This window comes from Ranitomeya imitator, chromosome 5 (genome assembly GCF_032444005.1).
Source record: "Ranitomeya imitator isolate aRanImi1 chromosome 5, aRanImi1.pri, whole genome shotgun sequence".
Taxonomy (NCBI): domain Eukaryota; kingdom Metazoa; phylum Chordata; class Amphibia; order Anura; family Dendrobatidae; genus Ranitomeya; species Ranitomeya imitator.
The window spans coordinates 145692794-145704928 of record NC_091286.1 but is presented as its reverse complement, the minus strand read 5'-3'; positions in this window follow the sequence as shown (position 1 = coordinate 145704928).

Below are 12135 nucleotides of genomic sequence, written 5' to 3'. Positions count from 1 at the left end.
CATATGTTTCTATTATACATTTTCTCTATTTGTTCCACTCCTGGTTTTGGCTTACAAATACTGATGTAAAATACTGACCAAATACTGCTAGTGTGACGGCAGCCTTAAATGTAGCCCATACAGCCAGACTAGCTGTATGTTTTTTGTTTGTTTTTAAATCCATAATTGTTTTTTCTTTTTTTTGAATCAGATATTTTTATTAAACCATCAAAATTGTGCATAAACAATAAAAGGAATAGTTTGTTTTCAGCAATATACAAATACACAATACTTTTTTTTGTTAGAAAACTTATTTAGTCCCAAACCAAACTCCCACCCCCCTTCCCCCCACCCACTAGAGACCTGTCAAGAGTCATCCCCCACTAAATTATCACATACAAAAGTACAAGAAGAGGAAGATGACTTGTCAAAAAATATTTCCATAGGGGCAAAAGGTCTTCAGGTCACATTGATTCAAGCCACGGGCTCCACAACCTGTCAAAGAGGTCCATCTTGTTCCTCCTAACGTAGATACTCTTCTCCAAAGCAATGATATGGTCCACTTGCTTCATAAAGTCTCTCCTTGTTGGTGGCTCTTCCCTAATCCAGAATTTGGCGATCAACTTTCGCGCAATAAATAACAGTCTAGCTATAACCGTTTTATACAGCTTATCAGTTATTACCTCCTCCACATAGCCCAAAACACATACCAGAGGATCCCGAGGCACATTACAACTATATGCCAAACCCACTTTATTCAACACCACCACCCAAAAGGAGGACAGCCTGGGGCACTGCCACAACATATGAAGGATGCCCGCTTCGGACTGCGAGCATCTAGGGCATTCTGAATTAGGCCTTAATCCGGCTTTAAATAACATGTCTGGGGTTCTGTAAGCCCTATGAATGACAAATAATTGTGACAGCCTACCAGGCTCACTCATTGATATCTTGGGCACATAATCCAATACTGATTCCCATCGGTCATCATCAATCGCCCCCAGGTCAGCCTCCCATTTCGCCCTTGCTCTAATAGGGTGCTCCGCCAGAAAAGAAAATAGAAGGAATTCATATATTCCCGAAATCACCCCCTTCGTGCCTCCCCCTTCAAGGATAAAATCCAGCATAAGATCCACCTGGATTTCAACAGGCCCTCTCTTACACTGTGCCCGGTACGCATGAGAAAGACGACGGTATTGGTACATCTCAGACTCCGGGAGTAAAAATTCTTCCTGCAATATCTCAAAGTCTCTAATTCTACCCTGATGTAAAATCTGGCCCATCCGAGAGATGCCTGCCTCCCTCCAAATATGAAATCCCTCCATCTGTCTAAACTCCTGTAGGACACAGTTGTTCCAAATGGGTGAGAATCTAGTGAGTGCCCGTACACCCCTAATTCCTTTAACTTTATCCCACACCTTGTGAATGAGCCTTACAGTGCAAAATTTAGAACCTTTCTCACGGAAATGTCCCCCCTCTAGGCCCTCACTCAACACCTTTGTCCCTATCAATGATCTCAGGCTGCAAGGTGCCCGCATCCCACCTGACCCATCTCCCCATCCCTTGAAATGCTGACACTGTGAGGCCAAAAAATACAACCACGGATTGGGCAATGCCACCCCTCCCTCCGTCTTTGGTCTCTGTAGGGTTTCCTGTTTAAATCTGGGGCTCTTCCCACCCCAGATCAGCTCACCAAACAAAGATCTAATCCTCCGAAACCTATTCTGCGATATCCATATAGGGGAATTGTGCAACACATAGAGTAACTGCGGCATCACAATCATCTTTATCAGGTTTATCCTACCAATTACCGATAAGTGTAGCTTTTTCCACGCCTGGACCTTGGTACGTATCTTACGCAGAAGAGGTGCCAAATTCAGTTCCTCAAAGCTAGTCAGAGGGAGTGCGATCTGAATCCCCAAGTACTTAAATTTCTCAACTAGCCTCAACCTTGTGACAGAGTCCCCCCCATCACCGTCCCCACTATCCCCATCTATCAACATCATATTCGATTTGTCCCAATTGATCCTTAAGCCCGAATAACTCCCGAATTCCTCAATAATGGCCTCCGTCTTTACCAAGGTCCCCTCGGAATCCTCCAAGAAGAGCAGGATATCATCAGCGTATAACGCTACTTTTTCTTCTGCCTCCCCGTACATAAAACCCTTCACCTCCCGGGACCCTCTGATCTTTGCGGCAAGGGGTTCCACCGCCAAGGCGAAGAGCAGCGGGGACAGAGGGCAGCCCTGTCTAGTACCTCTAGATAAAGAGAAAGTCTCAGAGAGAGCGTCATTCACTCTAATTTTGGCCACCGGAGAAGAGTACAACAGCCGCACCCATGAGATAAATTTAGGTCCAAACCCCATTCGTTCCAGTACTGACCACAAATAACTCCACTCCACGCAATCAAAAGCCTTATGAGCGTCCAAGGATACCACAACCCGTTTGCCAACATTGTCAGAAGGGATTTGCAAATTTAAAAATAACCTTCTCAGATTAAGTGCCGTTGATTTATTGGGCATAAAGCCTGACTGATCCGGGTGAACCAGTCTGTCAATCACCCTAGATAACCTGTTTGCCAGAGCTTTTGCCAGTATCTTAATGTCAGCCGTCAAAAGTGAGATTGGTCTATAGGATTCTGGTAATTGTGGGTCCTTGTCGGCCTTAGGGATAACGACCACGATAGCCTCTCTCATTGAAACAGATAACTCCCCTCTTTCCAATGACCTATTATACACCTCCGACAGTTTGGCCAACAAAGTTTCTTTCAATACCTTGTACATCTCAGCTGGAATACCATCCGCCCCCGGAGCCCTACCCCCAGCAACCCCCGCCAAAGCGGCCCCCAATTCTTCCTCCCCAATCGGCTCCTCCAACAACTCACAGTCTTCTTTGCTCAACCTAGGCAGGTCAATCCCCTCCAAGTAGCCCGTCATGTCCTCAGCCCCCCTGTCCACACTTGAAGTATATAGCTTATTGTAGAATTTCCTAAACACTTCCAAAATCTGCTCCCCCTGAGTAACCAATATTCCATCTTCCCTCCTAATGGAGTAGACATGAGAGGAGTCCCTCTGTGCAGACGCCACTACCGAAAGTAAATGCCCCACCTTTTCCCCCTCTGAATAGAAAGACGCTTTTTGAAAGGCCCGCAATCTCTCCGCCCTTCTCAAATATAATTGATTGACCTCCTCTTGGGCCTTCCTCATCCGACTCTGAGACTCCTTAGTACAATGGGCCCCCAATGCTGCCTCAGCTGCCTTCAGTTCTTCCAGAATAGCTTGATCCTGTACTCTAGTCCTAGTCTTGTGTCGTGAAATGTCACGAAACAGTATCCCCCTTAAATACGCCTTCATGGTGTCCCATACTACGTGGCATTCCGCACTCCCGTCATTAATCCTAAAAAACTCCTCTATTTCAGCCCCCACCCTTTCCATGTCCAAGAGTTGTAACCAGGAGGGGTGAACCTTCCATCCCATCTTCCGTGAACCAACCTGTTCAGATAATTTTAATGAGACCCGAACTGGACTATGATCTGATAGAATCCTGGGATTATATTCCACCTCACTTAACAATTCGTTCATCCCATCATTGCCCATGGCGACATCGATACGAGACATAGAACCATACGTGGTCGAGTAACAGGAATAAGAATAAGTATTAGCGTTTCGAACCCGCCATAAGTCAATCCAGCCTATTTCTCTAAGGTAATTCCCAAAAGGAGTGCCATTACCGTCCCTACGTAGCGGAGCGTGATTACTCTTATCCCAATGGTCGTCGGCAATATTGTTCACATCTCCAACCACCAGAAGAGGAACCCCGACCCACCCTCTCATATGCTCCAAAATCTCTTGAATTTTCTTACCAGAATACGGCGGGGGTATATATATTGAAACAATGCAAATCAGACGGTTAAGAATTTTACACACCAAAAGGACATACTGACCATCTTTATCAATTTTAACCTCAACTTCCTCAAATGGAGTACTAGTATGGATCAAAACAGACACCCCCCTTGCATAATTAGAGAAAGTCGAGTGATATGCCCTGCGCACCCATTTTTTCTGTAACATATCTACTTTTTCCTCCACTAAGTGAGTTTCTTGCAGGCATATCACCGAGGGCCTCTGTTTCACTAAGTACTGAAATATTGCCGCACGTTTAGTAGCGTCCGCTAGCCCCCTAACATTCCAACTTATAATATTAACCTTCCCTCCCATTTCCTTAGAAAAAGGTATAAAATAAGAATCGTCTCTCCCAGGTCTCCCCCAATGCCCTCCTCCCCCCCCTTCCCACCCCTCATCCCAACAACTAACCCAACCTTCCCCATCTAAAACTCAAGATAACTCAGATACTCCGAACTTTCTTTCTCTATATGAGAACCGAGGGCACTTAGTATACCCTAGAACTAAGTCTTTTGCCGTCCATCTCTTCCCCCCACACCGCGACCAATATGAAATATTCATTACGCCGCCGAACATAATACTGTAAACGTTAGGTGCAGTTGAACCATCTGCAACAGTAACATTCAGAAAGGACCCCTCCAACGAAGAGAGGCAGAACCAGCAGAGTCACAATCCTTCCGAAACAGTCTTAACGGTTCCGCTCAGTGCCAATCTTCTTGGCGTTGGTGTCCAGCCATTGCATCGCCTCCTCCGGATTTTGAAAAAATTGAACACGGTCCAGCGCCACCACCCTAAGCTTAGCTGGGTAGAGCATTGAATATTTTAGGTCCAGTTCACGGAGCCGTCGCTTGACCTCCCCAAACTTCATTCTAAGTTTCTGCACCGATGCCGAGTAGTCCGGATAAATGGAGATCCGATTCCCATTTATGCTCAGGCCATCACTCAGCCTGGCCTTTCTCAGTAAAGTCTCCCGATCCCGGTAGTCCAGAATTTTTGCCAATATGGCACGAGGGGCCGAGCCGGGCGGCAGAGGGCGAGTGGGGACCCGATGAGCCCTTTCCACCGAGAAATGTTTGGTAAGGTCTGCTCCTCCCACCGAGTTCTTGAGCCATGTCTCAATATATTCAGTGGAATTATTTCCCTCCACCTTCTCCGGCACCCCAATTATTCTTAAATTGTTTCTCCGAGATCGGTTTTCCAAATCGTCTGTCTTAAATTCCAGCTCTGCAATTCGTTGAATATATTTCTTTTCTCTTTTTAACAGTTCGTTTGTCTGATCCTCCACACTGCCCACACGCTCCTCCACCACCTCCACTCTTTTCTCCACTTTGCGCATAGCAGAGTTAAGGGACTTTATTTCAACTGTCAGATCATCCACCCTCAGATTCAGCGCGGCCAAGGCAGATTTGCAGTGAATAACGACAGAGAAAATGTCCTGCAGTGTTGGTTCCCCCATCCTTGGCTGCTGTACCACATCAGAGTCATTGGTCTGCACAGGGCTAGCAGCAGGTGTCACACTTTCTGCACTGTGCGCTCCCTGCGCCCTCCCTGGGGAACATTGCACCTCCACTTCACCGGTCCCAGCGTCCCCTCCACTTTCTTGCCTCATCAGGGCTTCCTCCACCTCAAGTCCCTCTGGACCCAGCAGCAGGGCTCCCCCCTCCACCGTGCGGGCAAATCGCTCCAGCCGGGCTATTACCTCCAGCCTCCGGCGGTATGTAGCGCTGGCCCTGGCCGCCTCCTCCTCGGCCACGGCGCCATCTTGAATTTTCGCGCCGGCTGCAGGCGCCGACTGTTTGCGGCGCGGCATCTCCGCTCCTCACCGCTTATCAACTCCGGAGCCTTCTTCCCCTCGCCGGGGACTTGCGGGGTCCCTCTGCCTGGTTTTCGGCGTTCGGCGGCGCCTGAAAGGGTAGGTTTAAGGAGCGGTGCAGGGAGAGAGACCCTTCGCACGTCCGCTCACATTCGTCGCTCACTACTGCCCCCCATAATTGTTTTTTCTTAAAAAGACATAAGCTACTTTTAACTGAGGGTTTGACTGCTGCTGCCACCACTAATGGGACAGGCTATGGCATATTTTCCCGAGGAAAAATGTATCTTTCTAATGTTAGGCAATATTCACATTTTTTATTTTTAGTACTAATGGTTTACAAAACTCTGACGACCTGTGAGAGAGCTGGAATGAATGTGTCGCATGTATTTGTCTTGCTACACCAATTAAGGAATGTTCTCCTCAGATCTCCTGGAGACTTCACAACCCTGGATCTGACCTAAATCACAGGACCATAAAACCTCACACTCCTTAGCTATGAACTGCCCCAATATTTATGGCCACAACTGTTCCCCCTCCCATTATTATTATTTTTATTTAATAGTTCCGCGTCACTTGTCTTATTTACGGCCTGTTCTGTATAATATGTGACTTCACATTTTGTGTCTTGCTTATGTTAGCATATAAATCAGATGAGTGCAATCTTGTAAATGTCGGCCTGTACTCGGAGCAATGTTCTTCTATCAGGCCGGGCAGATCTGTATTCAGCTGCAATGTGACTGAAATCAGATGGGTGTGAGCAGAAAACATTGGACGCCATACGACCCATCAGTGCCACATTTATAAAGATACAATTCTGTAATATAGAAAACTGAAAATGGTGCTGTAAGATGAATAAAAACTGGGCAAGCACAGCAATGAGAAGTGAGAACAAATCATCCCGTTCTCCTGGATGTGCGTGGAAGCGCTTTCTGTATCCACTGCTGTAAGCGTCCTCCTATACTGACCTGATAGAGACCAGAGGAGACTCCCAAGACACCAGCTACAATCATTGTTACGCTTCTCCTTTAAAAGGGTATCAACCACCGATGATTCTCAAATTTTAATATTTTACTAATTCTTTTTTGTTTTAAAAAGAAAAATTTAGACAATCACTGTATACTGTTTATTTACCACCCTGGTGCAGCATGCCGTAACAACCTGATGCATGCTGCTAGTAATGAAGCATGGTTCAGTGTGCCCTAATTCAGCCTCTTCTCTACTGGGAATTATTGTTGGGGGGAGGGGGAGGGAACATGAGAAGAGCATCAAATGAAGGGCATGGTGGAGGTGTACCTGCTTCAAGAAGAGGACATAGTTGATCTGTGCCCGTTACGTGTCTACATGAAACACTTTCCTCTGATTCATGCAGTCCACGGGATGTTGTGCATCATATCCTAGGCATGAGCACCGCTGGATGGATAGTGAGGCAAGAATATGTGGAGGTGGTGTTAGATTGGATGGCTGAGAGCGCCCCCAGCTCCTTCCACTGCTGAAAGCACAGAGTTTTCACCTGAGGACCTTGGGCATCTTTCTTCCACCTCACCCCCTTGCAAATCGGCCAAGCAGTATCGGCCCAAAGTCATGAAGCAGTCTCTTCTGATTTTTTTTTTTTAACATTTTCTTAACCTGAGCACCACCTACATCTGAGTTCTAAGTACGAGCTGCAGTAGAGTAGACACCTTAAAAAACATGACAGATGTGGGCTTTCCTCCTGCTCCCTCTTCTGCTGCGGTCTTGACCTCTTCATCCAGCTCACGAATAACAGCCTACCCACAAAGACCGAGCATCTCCACCCCGTCCCAACCCCCATAGAGGAAATACCCCACTACCCGCCCACAGGCCCTGGTCCTGAATAACAGCATTTATCTATTCCTGGCCTTTGAAACGCTGCCATTCCAGCTGATGGAGAAAAACTGTTTAAAAAAACTGATGGTGGTGGCTGTTGCGAAGTATGTGGTTCCCATCCACCACTAATGTTTCAAGTTCGCCATCCCTGCCCGGCACACACATGTTGCAACCAAAATCAGGTGTGCACTGTCATCAGTGGCAAGGTCCAGATAACTACTGATACGTGGACCAGTAAGCATGGGTAGGGATGTTACATCTCCCAATCTGCACACTGGGTAAATGTGGCAGCTGGGACAGAGGAGGAAGGTGTTCTAGCACATGTCCTAGATCTATTGCTGGACATTGCTCTGCCCATGTGGCCTCCTACTCCGCTTACTCCATCACCTAGCAGTAAGACTTGCACCAGCAACTTCAACCCAGCCAGGGGAAAAAGACAGTAGGCTGTTCTCAAACTCATCATTTTGGGGGACAAAATCCATACTGCGCAAGAGCTGTGGACAGGGATTAAACAAGAGACTGATGAGTGGCTGGTGCCGTAGAACCTAAATCCCTGCCTGGTGGTGTGTGATAATGGGCGAAATCTGGTAGCCGCTCTAGGCCTAGCCATTTTGACCACATCCCTTGCCTGGCACATGTGTTAAGTTTAGTGGTGCAAATCTTTCTTAAAAATTACCCATATGTGAGAGGTTGTCTGTGCACGCATATGGCGTTCACACCCTGCAGCTGCTCGCTGGTCTGCACTGCAGCGTAACTTCTGCCTTCTCGCTCAGCACCTCATATGTGACATATCAACAAGGTGGAACTCAAAAGGTGAATACGCTGTAGAGGCTGTGCGAGCAGAAGCAATACTGGAGTTTCAGCTGCAGCACGCACGGACGAGTCACTCTGTGGAACAACACCTCACCATGTCGTGAACACAACAGGGTGGCACTCAAAGTACGGTAGCTCACAGGCATCACTGGAGCATGGCAGGGAGGACATAGGACATAAACCATACTCCTCCCACAGAGGACAGTTTGTCTTTGCCTCTGGGCAGCCTGGCACGAATTATCATTATTTATACAGCACCATTAATTCCATGGTGCTGTACATGAGAAAGGGGTTACGTACAGAGTTATAGATATCGTTTACAATGACAGACTGGTACAGAGGGGAGAGGACCCTGTCCTTGCGGACTTACATTCTATGGGATAATGGGGAAGAGACAGAAGGTTGGGGGTGCAGCAGCTCTGATGGGGGTGAGGCGGCAGAATGGTTATTGCAGGCTGTAGGCTTTCCTGAAGAGATGGGTTTTCAGGTTCCGTCTGAAGGATCCGAGGGTGGTGGATAATCGGACGTGTTGAGCCGTGGAATGCCAGAGGATGGGGATATTAGGGAGAAATCTTGGAGGCGGTTGTGTGAGGAATGAATAAGTGTGGAGGAAAGTAGGAGGTCTTGGGAGGATCGAAGATTACATGAGTGAAGATATTGGGAGATTAGTTCAGAGATATAGGGAGGGAACAGGTTGTGGATGGCTTTGTAGATCAGTGTTAGTAGTTTGAACTGGATTCGTTGGGGATTTGGGAGCCAGTGGAGGGATTTACAGAGGGGAGAAATGGGGGAGTAGTGAGGAGAGAGGTGCATTAGCCAGGCAGCAAAGTTAAGGACAGACTGGAGTGGTGCAAGAGAGTTAGCGGGGAGGCCACAGAGGAGAATGTTGCAGTAGTCGAGGCGGGAGATGATGAGGGCATGTACAAGCGTTTTAGTAGATTGAGGGCAGAGGAAGGGACGGATTCTGGCAATATGTTTGAGTTGGAGGCGACAGGAGGTGGCAAGAGTTTGGAAGTGCGGTTTGAAGGACAGGGCAGAGTCGAGAGTTACCCCGAGGCAGCGTATTTCAAGTGCGAGAGAGAGCGTGATGTAGTTTACCATAATAGATAGATCAGGTATGGGGAATACGCGAGATGGAGGAAAGATGAGGAGTTCGGTATTGTCTACATTGAGTTTTAGGAAGCGAGAGGTGAAGGAGGAAGATATAGATGACAGAGATTTCGGGTTTCTGGACAGCAGAGAGGTGACATCTGGGCGAGAAAGGTAGATCTGAGTGTCATCAGCATACAGGTGATACTGGAAGCCATGGGACTTTATGAGTTGTCCTAGGCCAAGGGCATAGATGGAAAAAAGTACGACAGGACAGAGCCTTGAGGGACTCCAACAGAGAGAGGATGGGATGAGCCAATACAGTGTGCTGTGCCTGTGCAATGACTGCAGAGTTGCCCGGATCATACCCCTACTGATTACTGGGTGGTCACACCGCTGGATCTCTGCTGCAAAGACAAAGTACCATTATTACTTCCGTCACTGGAGCGGGATGGCAAAATGTGTCAATACAAGCACATGCTGGTAGGGGCACTACTGATGGCATTCCCACCTGACAGAAGAAGCACAAGGCAGCGGAGGAGGAAGTCGCCAACGCAGCTGGGGCACAACCTCGGAAGGGAGGGTTAGCATGGCTAAAATGTGAAAAAATTAATCAGCACGCCACAACATCCAGCACCACCATCTGATACAGTCTATACAACCAGGTGCCAGCGTTATAACAACATGGTGGAAGAGTACATGTCCACACGTCTGCATGTACTAAGTGATGGGTATGCCCATTTAACTTTTTGGTTTCCAAACTGGACACATGGCCTAGGCTTGTACTTTTTGACTTGGAAGTGCTGGCATGCCCCATGGTAAGTGTAATGTTGGAACGTGTGTTTATCACAGCAGGGGATGTAATCACACATAGGCGCTTCCACCTGTCCAAAGCCAACGTGGGCACTCCCGCGTTCATTAAAAGAAACCAGGAGTGGAGTCCGCAGGACTTGCCTGTACCTTTGGCTGACGAGACAAATGTACCACCTGCACCCAGACATTGTTATATTCTATTTGCCATTCATTTTATTTTGGGGCCTCACCAAAAAGGAAGAGAAATAAAATCCACAAAAATAGTGTTGGATACCATCAGCCCTGCCTCTTCCACCTACACCGCAATGTCCACCTACTGCTAGTCCACCTACACCACCTCCTCCTCCACTATGACATCAGACTACTGTATCTACATTGTTATTTTTAATTTTATACTATGTTCTTTTAAGTGCTGTCTCTAAAAAAATTTAAAAAAAATCCCACAAAAGCTGTTGGATACCTCATCCCCTGCCTCTTCCACCTTCATCGCCACATTTGCCTCAAGCTCATCCACCTACTACACCTCCTACATTTGGATCTATGCCACTTTTTTCAAGATTATTATTATTACTTTTTATTATCAGTTATTTTAAGTGATCTTACTATCCACATTTGTTTTCAGGGCTATTGTCCTGCGTACCCCCTTTTTGTTCCATTTTTCACCTTTACCCCTTACTACCCCCATTTTACAGCACGAAAGTTCGAGACCACATTGGCTGTGAGCTGGTCTCATTATGCTGGGAATGGCCCAATAAACATTAACCATTTCAGCCTATTAATCAGTCAACAGCTGTCTGCTTTTTCTTTGCTGGTTATTAAAAAATGGGTGGACTCACCCAAAAAATGAATTGGGGCACCCTCCATTTTTAATAACCAGCTAAGGCAAAACAGACAGCTAATGGCTGATATTACAAAGCTGTGAAGGTCCATGGATATTGGCCCCTTCCAACACTAATAGGACTAGTCCTCAGCCACACGAGAAATGGAGCATCAACTGTATTATTAGCACTAATTCTTGTGCATCGCCTCAGCTCTTCCTGATTGCTTTTGTGCAGTGGCAATTGGGGTAATATATACAGCTCTGGCAAAAGTTAAGAACCCACCACATCAAAACCCTGTCATGGGCAGCCAAATCTCCAGACCTGAACACCATTGGAAACCTCTGGAATGTAATTAAGGGGATGATGGATAGTCGCAAGACATCAAACAAAGAAGAACTGCTTACATTTTTGTGCTAGAAGCAGTGTTAAAGACTGCTGGAAAGCATGCCAAGATGCATGAAAGCTGTGATTAAAAATCATGGTTATTCCACAAAATATTAAAGGGAACCTGTCACCCCCAAAATCAAAGTTGAGCTAAGCCCACCGGCATCAGGGGCTTATCTACAGCATTCTGTAATGCTGTAGATAAGCCCCCAATGTATCCTGAAAGATGAGAAAAAGAGGTTATATTATACTCACCCAGGGGCAGTCCCGCTGCGGTCCGGTCCAATGGGCGTGTCGGTCCGGTCTTGGGCCTCCCATCTTCTTACGATGATGTTCTCTTGTCTTCACGCTACGGCTCCGGTGCAGACGTACTTTATCTGCCCTGTAGAGGGCAGAGCAAAGTACTGCAGTGCGCAGGTGCCAGGAAAGGTCAGAGAGGCCCGGCACCTGCGCACTGCAGTACTTTGCTCTGCCCTCAACAGGGCAGACAAAGTACATTTAAACCTATAGTGCTAAAGTCCAGGTACTCATATTTATGTTTCTAGGACTGTATAGCATGATGGAAGCAACAAAATTTGCAAAACTAATAAACTTTATTTAAATATTTCAAACAATAACATCATATCATCATTAAATATGTGAGAATCCCAAAAAAAAGAAGACAAAGATTTTGCCA